A 14,047-nucleotide genomic window follows, 5' to 3' on the forward strand; every position below is an offset into this window, starting at 1 on the left:
CGGCCCGTCCCGCGCCTTCTGCGCCGACCACGGCCGTCGCGACGCTGTCGGTGTCGCCCGAGGGGCCCAGGCGCCGACGCCGTCTGCCCGGCGCCGGGATCCCAGGCGGAGGCAGTCGCTGCGTGGTCGCCGCAGCCGCGCGCCGGCGTTCCTCTCAGCGACCTGCCGGGTCCCGACTCAAAATCCGTCTGGTGGGCTGGCTTTCCGGCCGGGGCGCGATGGGGCGTGCCACTGCGGGCGGGGGCCGGGACCCCGGGCTCGGCCTGTGCGGGCTGCGCGCGGGCGCGGGAGCGCGACGCCCCGGGGCGCCCCCGCCGCCGCCCCGAGCGGCGCTCAGGCCCGAGGACCCAAAGGCGTGTGAGCCTGGCTCCTGCGCTCTGGCCGACCGCGCTCCCGGGCGCTCCGCTCTGACAGGGTGGGTGGTGGTGGTGAGGAGGGGCCCTTGGGCAGAGCGGCCTCTGGCTCGGGGACTGCCGGCTGAGGCAGGGAGCACGCCAGGCCGGGCTTGGCTCCGGCCCGGGCTGCGGCTTCCCCACCGGGAACGGGCGCGGTGGCGCCGACGGCCGGGGCGCGGGCTGGGCGCCTGTGGGTGGGCTGGACGGGCACGAAGGGCTTCCGCTCCCACCCCAGCCGAGCGCCCTTCCCGGGACGGGCTCGTGCACGGAAGGCCGGTGTTCGCCGACCCGCAGCAAGGCTGCGTGGCGCGCGTCCCGGGCGGGAGGCCGGCAGGTGTGGCCCGGCCGAGGCCGCAAGGCGGAGAAGCGTGGAGGGCACGCAGCAGCCCCCTGGCGGGCGAGGCGGGGGCTCGGCCGCCTCGGTGTGGCTGGGTGGCGCAGGGGGGCCGGCGGGGCGGGCGCGGCCGACAGGGTGCCGGCCGGCGGGAGAGCGGCCTTGGGGGGCGGACGTGGAAGCAAGGCTGCGAGAGCGAGTTGGCCGATCCGCAGGCAGAAGTCGCAGCGCCGGCGAAGCGAGGAGGGCTTGCCACCCGCCGCGGGGCTCCGTGCGTGGGCGCCGACGGGGGTGGGGCCGTGCGAGGGGGAGGGTGGGCGAGGGTGGGCGAGGGGCAGGCGGGGAGGCCGGAAAAGCAGCACCTGCAGCCGCAGCCAGCTGAGGAGGAAAGATGCGCTGAGAAGGACTGAAGGTTCCTGGTTGTGGGGTGCAGGTGGCAGGGGGCGGGTGTGTGTGGAGAAAGGCTGTGGCGCGGGGAGGACGGGTGCGTTCGTGCGGCGGGCCAAAAGGCTGGCTTGTCAGGAGTGGGATTCGAACCCACGCCTCCAGGGGAGACTGCGACCTGAACGCAGCGCCTTAGACCGCTCGGCCATCCTGACGGCGGGCCTGGGCGGGCGCGTGGCCGCTCGCCTGGCTGAGACCCGACGCGGCGCGAGCCGCGGCGCCCGTGGCGGGCCGCGCGGTGCGCCGCGCCGGGCAGGCAGGCCGGCAGGCAGGCAGGCAGGCGGCCGTCTGGTGTGGGTGAGCGACGGGGCCGGCCGAGGCGCCTGACTGCGCCGCCGGTCGCGCCCCGGACCCAGCCCGGCCCTTGGCGGACCGGCCCCTCCTCACCCGCGCCCCTTCACGCCAGACGCGGGCCGGCGCGCGCCCACCGTGTCCTCGCAGCCTCGCTTGCCTTCTCGGACCCCCTTCTCCCGGCGGAATGGCCGCGTTGGAGGCAAGAGGCGGCGCGCACGAGGAGTGTCCAGTGCCCCGGGGGGGTCCGGGTCCCTGTCGGGGTCGCGGGCCGCCTCTGTGACTGAGGCGGTTGGTTTGGTGGGCGGTCGGGTCGGGGCCCGTGGTGGGCACGGGGAGGCGTGGGCAGGCAGCCCGGAAGCCCGAGAGCGGCCGGGCGGCTGAGCGGTCGCCGCCGTCCTCGTTAGTATAGTGGTGAGTATCCCCGCCTGTCACGCGGGAGACCGGGGTTCGATTCCCCGACGGGGAGGCAACACAGCCTTTTTGGTGGCCGCGGTGGCTCTCTGTCCTGCCGCCTGGCCCCCAAGGGCCCTTCGTCTCCTCCGTCCGCCTTTGGGCCAGGCGGGGCCCGGCCTGGCCACCGCCGACCCCCTCTACCGGTGCAGCCCTCCGGCCTGAGCCCTTTGTCGTCTCCGGGCGCTCGGTCGCCACGGCGGAGCGACGGCCTCCTTGGCCACCCCACGGCCTTGCCCGACCATAGCCGGGTTTTGCGGCCCGCCCGCCCACAGCGGTTGCCCCCAGTGGGCTCCTGGGCTCGCCGCGCCCCAGCGGCGCGGGGCGGCACAGCGCGGGGACGCCTGCAGGCGGCTGGCTCCAGTGTCCCCCTGTCGTCGTCGGAAGTGGCCTCTCCCAGCGCACGGTGGAGAAGGGCTTTGGCCGGCTGGCTGCTGGAAGCTGCGTGCCCCGCGTTGCCCCCCGGGGGTGAGGACGGAGGCCTTCGCGGGCCGCGGCGGGGAGCGAACGCCGGGGGACCGCAATGCCGCGGGAGCGCCGCCCCGGGGACGCTGGGGCCGGGGGATCCCGGCCGCTGCGTAGAGCTGGCGCGGATGGGGCTGCTGGTGGGCTGCCGGTGGCGCCGGCGGCGGCGCAGAGCCTCCGGCTGACCGGGCGTCGAGGCAGGGATGCGGCGGCGGCGGCGGCGGCGGCGGCGAGAGTGTGCTGGGGCGAGCCCGGGGCCGGCGTCTGGCGGCGGCCCGGGCTGAGCAGCGTTGGTGGTATAGTGGTGAGCATAGCTGCCTTCCAAGCAGTTGACCCGGGTTCGATTCCCGGCCAACGCAGCGGGCCGGCCTTTTGCTGAGCTCCGCCGCCCTCCCGGCAGGGGCATTCGGGGCAGAGAGAGCTGGGAGCAGGGAGCCAGGCAGCCGGCGCGCGGCTTTTGGCGTGTGTGCGAGAAGCCGGCGGCGCGCGCAGTGTTTTGAGGCTGCTGAGAGCAAGACGGCACGCCAGGGCAGGCAGACTGACAGGGCCGCGGCGGGCGGCTGGCCTTGCCTTGCGAAGGCCGGGTGTGGGCACCACGGTGGCGCGGGCGGGCGGCCCGGAGGCGCTGGGTTCAGCGGGAGCAGGCGAGGACCGAGCCCCGACGCTCCCTGGTGGTCTAGTGGTTAGGATTCGGCGCTCTCACCGCCGCGGCCCGGGTTCGATTCCCGGTCAGGGAAGCCTTTCTTCTTCCCCTCCGCCCGCCACCTGCCCATCTCCTCGCCGGCGACCCCACCACCCTTTTAGCCTACGCTTGCGCAGCGCTGCCACAGAGGCCCCGGGACCCTGCACCTCCAGCCCAAGCACGATTCAGGCCACCCCCGCCGTCCCCCGGGGCCAACCTTTTGGCCGCACTGGCCACCTCGCGCCGCTGCCACCACGACCCGCCTCAGGCCTCCCAGCCCCCGCCCCCTCCCTCCTGAGGGGCTGCGGCTGCTGCCCCTGGTGGCGGCGGCGATGGCGGCGATGCTCCTGGGCTTGTGCTGCTTCTCCTGCTGTCAGTGGTGGGGAGGAGGTGGGGTCGGACAGGGCGGGTGGGGATAGGGGTCAGGGCGTGGGCTGTGGTGGTCGCCAGCGTGGGCCGGCAGCGGCCGCGGCGGTGGCCACAGCCGAAGACGAGCGAGGGGGATCTGCCTCTGGGAGTGGGGCCAGTGGCCACAGACACGCCTGCCTTCCCATGTCCCGCATGCCCAGCCACCTCTCTGGGCGGCTTGGCCATTGAGTGCCAGGTCCCGGGCTGGTTGTGACTCCCGTGCGCCGCCGGTGACTCCAAGTGAGCTCTGGTCCTGAGTGGGCTCTGGGAGGCGGACCACGGCGCCCGGGAGGCATCGGTATCGATGGGTTCAGTCGCTCAGTGCACTGCAGCAGCCCAGGCTTCCCTGGCCATCACCAACTCCCGCAGCTTGCTCAAACTCGTGTCCATCGAGTCGGCGGTGCCATCCAACCATCTCACCTTCTGGCGTGTCGTGTCGTCCCCGTCTCCTCCTGCCTTCCATCGAGGTCTTTTCCAGGGAGTCAGTCCTTTGCCTCAGGTGGCCAGAGGACTGAAGTGTCAGCTTCAGCCTCAGGCCTTCCAGTCAATATTCAGGACTCATTTCCTCTGGGATTGACTGGTTGGATCTCCTCTCAAGAGTCTTCTCCAACACCGCAGTTCAAAAGCATCGATTCTTCAGCGCTCAGCTTTCTTTATACTCCAACTCTCACATCTGTCCGTGACTGCTGGACAGACCGTGACTTTCACGAGATGGACCCTCGTGGCAGCGTCACGTCTCTGCTTTTCGACATGCTGTCTAGCTTGGTCATAGCTTTCCTCCCAAGAGGCGGACGTCTTTTAATTTCATGGCCGCGGCCACCGACTGCAGTGATTTGTGGGAGCCCCCGCCCCAAATGAAGTCTCTCCCGGTTTCCATTGTCTCCCCATCTATTTGCCATGAAGTGATGGGACCGGATGCCACGATCTTAGTTTTCTGAATGTTGAGTCTGAGGCCAAGTTTTTCACTCTCCTCTTTCACTTTCATCAAGAGGCTCTTGAGTTCTTCTTCGCTCTCCCCGAGCCAAAGGGGGTGAAGACGAATGTGGGCCTGTGCTGCGAGTCACAGCACCGCGCGGGGGAAGTGAGAGAGCACGCAGATCCCGGCGGGCCGGGCCGGCCGGGAAAACCCAGCCAACCAGCCGGGAGGCGGCAGATGCGCCCGAGGCAGCGATGCCGGCCAGGGTGGACAAGCCGACCAACATGGTGTTTCCCTTGCCTGACCACAGCTCTCAATCCTACCGGAGTGAGGCAAGGTTTACCCAGATGTCCGTCCCCGACAACTAACCAAAGTTGGGCACCCGGGCGCACCCACACCCAGACACACACACACACACACAAGCGCCCTGTTCCACGCACCCCTGCCCTAGATATGACATCTACTACTTTGCCATTCTCTCCAAACTGTCTGTCCAGGATCGACTCCCTCCCCTCCACATACTGTCTTCGTCTTCCCCTAGGAACTCTCCCCGGGGGTCATCGCCCACCACAGTCTCCTCTTACCCAATCTTGGGCCCGTCTATCTCCAAAGGGTTTCACGACTGTTGAACGACTGTGTCCTTTGGAGGGGTGGGGGAGTGGACGGCCGACGAAGGGCACCACCGTGCGGCGAGGGCGGCTCGCTCGGGGGCGACGGGACAAAGGCGTGTCCCCTGGGGAGAAGGAGCCCCTGCGGCCCGACGCGTGTTCGCCGTCGCCGCAGGAGGTTTCCTCGACGCCCCTGCCGGGCCGTGGGCGTCAGCGTGCGTGGGTGAGACTGCGGGACGAGGGTGCCTGGGGCCATGGCTGGTGCACGCCCCCACGTGGATCAGGGACCGGAGCAGAGCCATCGCAGGGGGAGGGGGCGGCGCAGGGAGGCGGGCCCAGGGGCGCTTGGGCGGGGCGTCTGCGTGGAGGGCCGGCGGGAAGGGGAGGCGTGGGGCTCGCGGGGACCTGGCCGAAAGATGGGCTGGCCACTCGAGCAGGGCCTCTGCAGAAGGGTGGAGGCTGTGGTGACGCCGTGCCAGGCACATGTGTGAGGCTGGGACAGGTCTGCGGTCGGGGTGGGCGGGTGGTAGGGGCGGGTCTGCGGAGCCGGACGCAGGCCCGCACTGGTGAGTGCCAGGGCAGGGCAGGACGTGTGAGAGATGGCCCGGGGCTGCAGGGGGACGGTGGCGGGTAGATGGGGCCGAGCCTGGGGGCTGGCGGGAGAGGCAGAGGGCAGGCGGTGACCGTGAGGCGGCGGTGGCGTGAGGGAGGCGGTGGTAGAGCACGCCGTGTGAGCGTGCGTGCCACCCTGGGGCGCGGTGCCCCAGACTGCTCAGGCTCGGCGGTGGGCTGGGGCTCCGGGCGCTGGCTAGGACGCTGGCAAGCGAGCCACAGAAACGGAGTGCCAGAACGGGGGCCGCACGCGGTCGGCACAGGGTGGGCCCACCGTCCCGCCCCGGAGACCCAAGTCCCCACTCATCAGGACCTGATGTCCGGTCTCGGGTGTGCCACTGCTGGGCGCTCAGGGTGGGATGGGGGTGGTGTTTGGCAGCGGGGATGCCTGGGATTTCATGAGGCCCAAAGAGAGCTCCCATCTGACCGAGCACACCCCGTCCTGGGTACATACCCGCAGAGAACACGCCTGGGCGAGGTCTACAGGTCCATACGCCGCTGAGCACACTGCAGCGCCAGTTGCCATAGCCACGACACGGAAGAAACCCCAGTGCCCATCCACAGACGGCGGGCCCAGGGAGATGTGGCACAGATGTCCCATGGAACGATCACTCGGTCCTAGAGAAGAAAGGAAAGGATTGCCATTTGTCACGAGCAATGATGGACCTAGCGACTCTTAGACCTGGTGGAGAATATCAGACTGAGCTGGACAAAGGCTTGTGGAACGTGCAAAAGGCTATAAAACGAGCCTATCTGCCGAAGAGAGACCGACTCACGCAGAACACCGCCTTAGGGTAACGCAGGCAGAAAGGCAGCGGTGGAGGGATGACTCTGGAGCTGCAACGAACAGATACGCAGGACCGCCTATAAAGGGAGACGGACCAAGGTTGTCCAGTTCAACACAGGCAAAAGGAGTCAGTGCCCTGTAATAACCTCAAGTGGAAAAGAGTCTGAAAACATACATGAAATCTGAAATCTGTACCTGGAAACCAGAATCACCTTGCGGTCCATCGGAAAGGAGCACAGTGTTGGAAATCCACTCTACTTCCACAACAACCGCTACTACGACTTTGGAGTAGCTTTCAAAAGTTACCTATGAATACATAGGTAAGTAAGTAAGCAGGAGACAGGCGAGCGGGGTCCATGTCCGTGAAAGGCTTAACTCTTCATTCAGAAAGGCACATGCAAACCCCACGGCCGTAGCAGAACCGTTTGCCATAGCCAAGACGGGGAGAAGCCCCTAGTGCCCATCCCCAGCGGCTCACCCACGAAGATGCGCTGTCAGAGAAAGGGAGAGAACAGGATGTCCCTGAGCCGTCCACAAGAGTCACGTAGCGTCACTGGCAGCAACAGCGGCCGGAGCTGCAGAATATGACCCTTGCTGAGGGAAGTCAAACAGACAAGATCACAGATGGGTGGAGTCGAAAGTGTGGTACAAATTCATCCCTGTGCCAAACAGCGACAGCCCCCGAGAGGCAGGAAAGCAGCTTTGGGCTTCCCAAGGGCAAAGTCAGGGACGGAGGAATGAATGAAGAGCCGGGCTCAACGGATACACCGTACTAGTGCTGAGTAGAAAGGAGACGACCACCAAAGACACACAGGATACCACAGGGAAGAGGATCCAATCTCCTGTCACCCCCTGTAATGGAAACCGATCTGAAAACATCATGGTACACAAACAGGACTGAGTCACTACGCTGTCCAGCGGAAACGGACACCAGGGTGTAGATCAGCTACACTTCCAGAACAACAACTACTGCTCCCTGGAAGTCAATCAGTCGAGGATCAGTCCAGCAATAGGAAAAAGAAGAGCTTATGTCATGATCCAGCAAACCCAATCCCGGGTACCCATCGGGAAAAGACAACATCCCTGATGGGAAGAGATGCAGGCATCCCCCAGGGTCATCGCAGCCCTCTGTGCCTGAGCCGAGACTTGGGGAACGCCCAAGTGCCCGGCGGCACGTGGCCGGCACGAGAAGAAGAGGTATGTGTGTACCGTGGAATCTGACGCAGCCTCCAAGAAGGAGCGGCCATCGCCACGGGCCCCAACGCTGGACGGACCCATAGAAGGGGTCCACTGAGTGAAGTGAGTCGGGTGGAGAGCGACAAAGCTCTGTGGACTGTGCCAATGAATGCAAATGAATCTATGTGCAAAGGGGCAACCGACGTTCAGACGTAGAAAACGTCCATAGGGCTACCCAAGGGGAGAGGCAGCGGACGGACGAAGTTGGAGTCGGATCAAGAGAGAGGAACTAGTATACTCAGAGGAGATAAGCAACAAAGCTTTCCTCTGTAGCATGAGATCTGTATTCGTATCTCGCCTTAACCTCCACTGGAAAAGAACAGGGGACTGAAGCACTGTGCCGTGCACCTGAGACGAACCCAGGAAAGTAAATCAGTTCTACTCGCGTTGGAAGAAGCAGATAAAGGAGCAGGCCAAGGGTTGGGGTGGGGGCTGGGGGAGACGGGCCAGTGGGACAAACGCAAAGGCAGGTTCCTTGACAAGAGTAGGATTTGGGATGGCTCGGGGAGGAACCGGACGTGTGTGTGTGCGTGTGCGTGTGTGCGTGTGTGTGTGTGTGTGTGTGTGCCCGCGCGGGCGGGGTGGGGCGGGGGGGGGGGGCGTAGCGGAGATGGGGGAGGTGGGGAGCCGGGGTGGGGGTTGGGTGGGATGGGTGCATTTGGGCGAGCAGGGGCATGGTGAGGGCGCAGGCTGAGGTGGTGTTACTGGCAGAGCAGGGCTGATGCTGAGGTGAGACGGGCAGGAGGTTTTCAGGGGAGGGGGTGGTGTGTGAGGTGGTGAGGGCGTTGCTGTTGGAAACCGATCTGGGCCCAGGGCCGGGAGTGTGTGGCCTTCTGAGGAACTCCTCCTGCAAGACGATGCTCCAGGGACCCTCCAGGGACAAGGGAGGTATCCTTGCCAGATGTGGCAACTTCCTTGCTCCTGGCTGTGCAAACGGAGGGTGAGTGATTCTCGGAGTGTGGGGAGAGTGAGCCAGGGAGCTTGGAGACAGACGTTGGGAAAGGTGAAGAGGTGGGGCCGGCGGCTGCCAGAGCCGTGGGGTGTGCCTTCCAGCGCAATCCCTGAGCCACCGGCTGGGTCCGGGCGAGGAAGCCAGCAAGCACAAGGGAGGTGTCTGGGCGCACGGGCGGCTGAGCCCGCAGGGCTTGGGGCCACGGCGGCTTGGCAGCAGGACCGTGTGTGGGGGCGGGAGGGGTCGTGGGCAGCTGCGTGGGAGAGGCAGCGGGCGGCAGGTAGCAGCCAGCGGTTGCAGGAGCGCTTCCTTGAGTGCCTTTGAGCGGGCAGACCTAGCTCGGCTCTGGGGCTGCAGTGCGGGACCAAAAGGGGACGCTGGGGTTGCATGGGCCGGGAATCGAACCCGGGCCTCCCGCGTGGCAGGCGAGAATTCTACCACTGAACCACCCATGCACCGGTGGCCGCCGCCGCCCGACGCTGCCCCAGAGGCGCTGGCCGCCACCCACCCGTCACTGCTCACCGCTCGCCCGTGGGCATCTGTCTGCTCCATCGGAGCAGGAGACGACGGGCGGCCGCCCTGAAAGCCAGGATCCGGGCCCGTGCGGGACCCCGGGGCGCGGCGCTCTCGGAGGGACCCCGGGGCGGCGTGCCGCCGGCCCACTCGGCCCGTCCCGCGCCTTCTGCGCCGACCACGGCCGTCGCGACGCTGTCGGTGTCGCCCGAGGGGCCCAGGCGCCGACGCCGTCTGCCCGGCGCCGGGATCCCAGGCGGAGGCAGTCGCTGCGTGGTCGCCGCAGCCGCGCGCCGGCGTTCCTCTCAGCGACCTGCCGGGTCCCGACTCAAAATCCGTCTGGTGGGCTGGCTTTCCGGCCGGGGCGCGATGGGGCGTGCCACTGCGGGCGGGGGCCGGGACCCCGGGCTCGGCCTGTGCGGGCTGCGCGCGGGCGCGGGAGCGCGACGCCCCGGGGCGCCCCCGCCGCCGCCCCGAGCGGCGCTCAGGCCCGAGGACCCAAAGGCGTGTGAGCCTGGCTCCTGCGCTCTGGCCGACCGCGCTCCCGGGCGCTCCGCTCTAACAGGGTGGGTGGTGGTGGTGAGGAGGGGCCCTTGGGCAGAGCGGCCTCTGGCTCGGGGACTGCCGGCTGAGGCAGGGAGCACGCCAGGCCGGGCTTGGCTCCGGCCCGGGCTGCGGCTTCCCCACCGGGAACGGGCGCGGTGGCGCCGACGGCCGGGGCGCGGGCTGGGCGCCTGTGGGTGGGCTGGACGGGCACGAAGGGCTTCCGCTCCCACCCCAGCCGAGCGCCCTTCCCGGGACGGGCTCGTGCACGGAAGGCCGGTGTTCGCCGACCCGCAGCAAGGCTGCGTGGCGCGCGTCCCGGGCGGGAGGCCGGCAGGTGTGGCCCGGCCGAGGCCGCAAGGCGGAGAAGCGTGGAGGGCACGCAGCAGCCCCCTGGCGGGCGAGGCGGGGGCTCGGCCGCCTCGGTGTGGCTGGGTGGCGCAGGGGGGCCGGCGGGGCGGGCGCGGCCGACAGGGTGCCGGCCGGCGGGAGAGCGGCCTTGGGGGGCGGACGTGGAAGCAAGGCTGCGAGAGCGAGTTGGCCGATCCGCAGGCAGAAGTCGCAGCGCCGGCGAAGCGAGGAGGGCTTGCCACCCGCCGCGGGGCTCCGTGCGTGGGCGCCGACGGGGGTGGGGCCGTGCGAGGGGGAGGGTGGGCGAGGGTGGGCGAGGGGCAGGCGGGGAGGCCGGAAAAGCAGCACCTGCAGCCGCAGCCAGCTGAGGAGGAAAGATGCGCTGAGAAGGACTGAAGGTTCCTGGTTGTGGGGTGCAGGTGGCAGGGGGCGGGTGTGTGTGGAGAAAGGCTGTGGCGCGGGGAGGACGGGTGCGTTCGTGCGGCGGGCCAAAAGGCTGGCTTGTCAGGAGTGGGATTCGAACCCACGCCTCCAGGGGAGACTGCGACCTGAACGCAGCGCCTTAGACCGCTCGGCCATCCTGACGGCGGGCCTGGGCGGGCGCGTGGCCGCTCGCCTGGCTGAGACCCGACGCGGCGCGAGCCGCGGCGCCCGTGGCGGGCCGCGCGGTGCGCCGCGCCGGGCAGGCAGGCCGGCAGGCAGGCAGGCAGGCGGCCGTCTGGTGTGGGTGAGCGACGGGGCCGGCCGAGGCGCCTGACTGCGCCGCCGGTCGCGCCCCGGACCCAGCCCGGCCCTTGGCGGACCGGCCCCTCCTCACCCGCGCCCCTTCACGCCAGACGCGGGCCGGCGCGCGCCCACCGTGTCCTCGCAGCCTCGCTTGCCTTCTCGGACCCCCTTCTCCCGGCGGAATGGCCGCGTTGGAGGCAAGAGGCGGCGCGCACGAGGAGTGTCCAGTGCCCCGGGGGGGTCCGGGTCCCTGTCGGGGTCGCGGGCCGCCTCTGTGACTGAGGCGGTTGGTTTGGTGGGCGGTCGGGTCGGGGCCCGTGGTGGGCACGGGGAGGCGTGGGCAGGCAGCCCGGAAGCCCGAGAGCGGCCGGGCGGCTGAGCGGTCGCCGCCGTCCTCGTTAGTATAGTGGTGAGTATCCCCGCCTGTCACGCGGGAGACCGGGGTTCGATTCCCCGACGGGGAGGCAACACAGCCTTTTTGGTGGCCGCGGTGGCTCTCTGTCCTGCCGCCTGGCCCCCAAGGGCCCTTCGTCTCCTCCGTCCGCCTTTGGGCCAGGCGGGGCCCGGCCTGGCCACCGCCGACCCCCTCTACCGGTGCAGCCCTCCGGCCTGAGCCCTTTGTCGTCTCCGGGCGCTCGGTCGCCACGGCGGAGCGACGGCCTCCTTGGCCACCCCACGGCCTTGCCCGACCATAGCCGGGTTTTGCGGCCCGCCCGCCCACAGCGGTTGCCCCCAGTGGGCTCCTGGGCTCGCCGCGCCCCAGCGGCGCGGGGCGGCACAGCGCGGGGACGCCTGCAGGCGGCTGGCTCCAGTGTCCCCCTGTCGTCGTCGGAAGTGGCCTCTCCCAGCGCACGGTGGAGAAGGGCTTTGGCCGGCTGGCTGCTGGAAGCTGCGTGCCCCGCGTTGCCCCCCGGGGGTGAGGACGGAGGCCTTCGCGGGCCGCGGCGGGGAGCGAACGCCGGGGGACCGCAATGCCGCGGGAGCGCCGCCCCGGGGACGCTGGGGCCGGGGGATCCCGGCCGCTGCGTAGAGCTGGCGCGGATGGGGCTGCTGGTGGGCTGCCGGTGGCGCCGGCGGCGGCGCAGAGCCTCCGGCTGACCGGGCGTCGAGGCAGGGATGCGGCGGCGGCGGCGGCGGCGGCGGCGAGAGTGTGCTGGGGCGAGCCCGGGGCCGGCGTCTGGCGGCGGCCCGGGCTGAGCAGCGTTGGTGGTATAGTGGTGAGCATAGCTGCCTTCCAAGCAGTTGACCCGGGTTCGATTCCCGGCCAACGCAGCGGGCCGGCCTTTTGCTGAGCTCCGCCGCCCTCCCGGCAGGGGCATTCGGGGCAGAGAGAGCTGGGAGCAGGGAGCCAGGCAGCCGGCGCGCGGCTTTTGGCGTGTGTGCGAGAAGCCGGCGGCGCGCGCAGTGTTTTGAGGCTGCTGAGAGCAAGACGGCACGCCAGGGCAGGCAGACTGACAGGGCCGCGGCGGGCGGCTGGCCTTGCCTTGCGAAGGCCGGGTGTGGGCACCACGGTGGCGCGGGCGGGCGGCCCGGAGGCGCTGGGTTCAGCGGGAGCAGGCGAGGACCGAGCCCCGACGCTCCCTGGTGGTCTAGTGGTTAGGATTCGGCGCTCTCACCGCCGCGGCCCGGGTTCGATTCCCGGTCAGGGAAGCCTTTCTTCTTCCCCTCCGCCCGCCACCTGCCCATCTCCTCGCCGGCGACCCCACCACCCTTTTAGCCTACGCTTGCGCAGCGCTGCCACAGAGGCCCCGGGACCCTGCACCTCCAGCCCAAGCACGATTCAGGCCACCCCCGCCGTCCCCCGGGGCCAACCTTTTGGCCGCACTGGCCACCTCGCGCCGCTGCCACCACGACCCGCCTCAGGCCTCCCAGCCCCCGCCCCCTCCCTCCTGAGGGGCTGCGGCTGCTGCCCCTGGTGGCGGCGGCGATGGCGGCGATGCTCCTGGGCTTGTGCTGCTTCTCCTGCTGTCAGTGGTGGGGAGGAGGTGGGGTCGGACAGGGCGGGTGGGGATAGGGGTCAGGGCGTGGGCTGTGGTGGTCGCCAGCGTGGGCCGGCAGCGGCCGCGGCGGTGGCCACAGCCGAAGACGAGCGAGGGGGATCTGCCTCTGGGAGTGGGGCCAGTGGCCACAGACACGCCTGCCTTCCCATGTCCCGCATGCCCAGCCACCTCTCTGGGCGGCTTGGCCATTGAGTGCCAGGTCCCGGGCTGGTTGTGACTCCCGTGCGCCGCCGGTGACTCCAAGTGAGCTCTGGTCCTGAGTGGGCTCTGGGAGGCGGACCACGGCGCCCGGGAGGCATCGGTATCGATGGGTTCAGTCGCTCAGTGCACTGCAGCAGCCCAGGCTTCCCTGGCCATCACCAACTCCCGCAGCTTGCTCAAACTCGTGTCCATCGAGTCGGCGGTGCCATCCAACCATCTCACCTTCTGGCGTGTCGTGTCGTCCCCGTCTCCTCCTGCCTTCCATCGAGGTCTTTTCCAGGGAGTCAGTCCTTTGCCTCAGGTGGCCAGAGGACTGAAGTGTCAGCTTCAGCCTCAGGCCTTCCAGTCAATATTCAGGACTCATTTCCTCTGGGATTGACTGGTTGGATCTCCTCTCAAGAGTCTTCTCCAACACCGCAGTTCAAAAGCATCGATTCTTCAGCGCTCAGCTTTCTTTATACTCCAACTCTCACATCTGTCCGTGACTGCTGGACAGACCGTGACTTTCACGAGATGGACCCTCGTGGCAGCGTCACGTCTCTGCTTTTCGACATGCTGTCTAGCTTGGTCATAGCTTTCCTCCCAAGAGGCGGACGTCTTTTAATTTCATGGCCGCGGCCACCGACTGCAGTGATTTGTGGGAGCCCCCGCCCCAAATGAAGTCTCTCCCGGTTTCCATTGTCTCCCCATCTATTTGCCATGAAGTGATGGGACCGGATGCCACGATCTTAGTTTTCTGAATGTTGAGTCTGAGGCCAAGTTTTTCACTCTCCTCTTTCACTTTCATCAAGAGGCTCTTGAGTTCTTCTTCGCTCTCCCCGAGCCAAAGGGGGTGAAGACGAATGTGGGCCTGTGCTGCGAGTCACAGCACCGCGCGGGGGAAGTGAGAGAGCACGCAGATCCCGGCGGGCCGGGCCGGCCGGGAAAACCCAGCCAACCAGCCGGGAGGCGGCAGATGCGCCCGAGGCAGCGATGCCGGCCAGGGTGGACAAGCCGACCAACATGGTGTTTCCCTTGCCTGACCACAGCTCTCAATCCTACCGGAGTGAGGCAAGGTTTACCCAGATGTCCGTCCCCGACAACTAACCAAAGTTGGGCACCCGGGCGCACCCACACCCAGACACACACAC

At 68.6% G+C, this 14,047-nt stretch overlaps 9 non-coding genes across 9 annotated transcripts; 6 read left to right on the forward strand and 3 right to left on the reverse strand.

Moving 5' to 3' along the window:
- Positions 1-1,245: 1,245 nt before the first annotated feature.
- TRNAL-CAG (transfer RNA leucine (anticodon CAG)) lies at positions 1,246-1,328 on the reverse strand. Its single transcript has one exon. It is a non-coding gene; the product is annotated as a tRNA-Leu (tRNA).
- A 533-nt stretch (positions 1,329-1,861) lies between these two features.
- TRNAD-GUC (transfer RNA aspartic acid (anticodon GUC)) lies at positions 1,862-1,933 on the forward strand. The gene has a single exon. It is a non-coding gene; the product is annotated as a tRNA-Asp (tRNA).
- A 736-nt stretch (positions 1,934-2,669) lies between these two features.
- TRNAG-UCC (transfer RNA glycine (anticodon UCC)) lies at positions 2,670-2,741 on the forward strand. Its single transcript has one exon. It is a non-coding gene; the product is annotated as a tRNA-Gly (tRNA).
- A 306-nt stretch (positions 2,742-3,047) lies between these two features.
- On the forward strand, positions 3,048-3,119 carry TRNAE-CUC (transfer RNA glutamic acid (anticodon CUC)). Its single transcript has one exon. It is a non-coding gene; the product is annotated as a tRNA-Glu (tRNA).
- Positions 3,120-8,967: 5,848 nt separating this feature from the next.
- Positions 8,968-9,038, reverse strand: TRNAG-GCC (transfer RNA glycine (anticodon GCC)). The gene has a single exon. It is a non-coding gene; the product is annotated as a tRNA-Gly (tRNA).
- Positions 9,039-10,492: 1,454 nt separating this feature from the next.
- On the reverse strand, positions 10,493-10,575 carry TRNAL-CAG (transfer RNA leucine (anticodon CAG)). Its single transcript has one exon. It is a non-coding gene; the product is annotated as a tRNA-Leu (tRNA).
- Positions 10,576-11,108: 533 nt separating this feature from the next.
- Positions 11,109-11,180, forward strand: TRNAD-GUC (transfer RNA aspartic acid (anticodon GUC)). The gene has a single exon. It is a non-coding gene; the product is annotated as a tRNA-Asp (tRNA).
- A 736-nt stretch (positions 11,181-11,916) lies between these two features.
- On the forward strand, positions 11,917-11,988 carry TRNAG-UCC (transfer RNA glycine (anticodon UCC)). The gene has a single exon. It is a non-coding gene; the product is annotated as a tRNA-Gly (tRNA).
- A 306-nt stretch (positions 11,989-12,294) lies between these two features.
- On the forward strand, positions 12,295-12,366 carry TRNAE-CUC (transfer RNA glutamic acid (anticodon CUC)). Its single transcript has one exon. It is a non-coding gene; the product is annotated as a tRNA-Glu (tRNA).
- The last annotated feature ends 1,681 nt before the right edge of the window (positions 12,367-14,047 follow it).

This window comes from Muntiacus reevesi, unplaced genomic scaffold, assembly GCF_963930625.1.
Source record: "Muntiacus reevesi unplaced genomic scaffold, mMunRee1.1 SCAFFOLD_221, whole genome shotgun sequence".
NCBI lineage: Eukaryota > Metazoa > Chordata > Mammalia > Artiodactyla > Cervidae > Muntiacus > Muntiacus reevesi.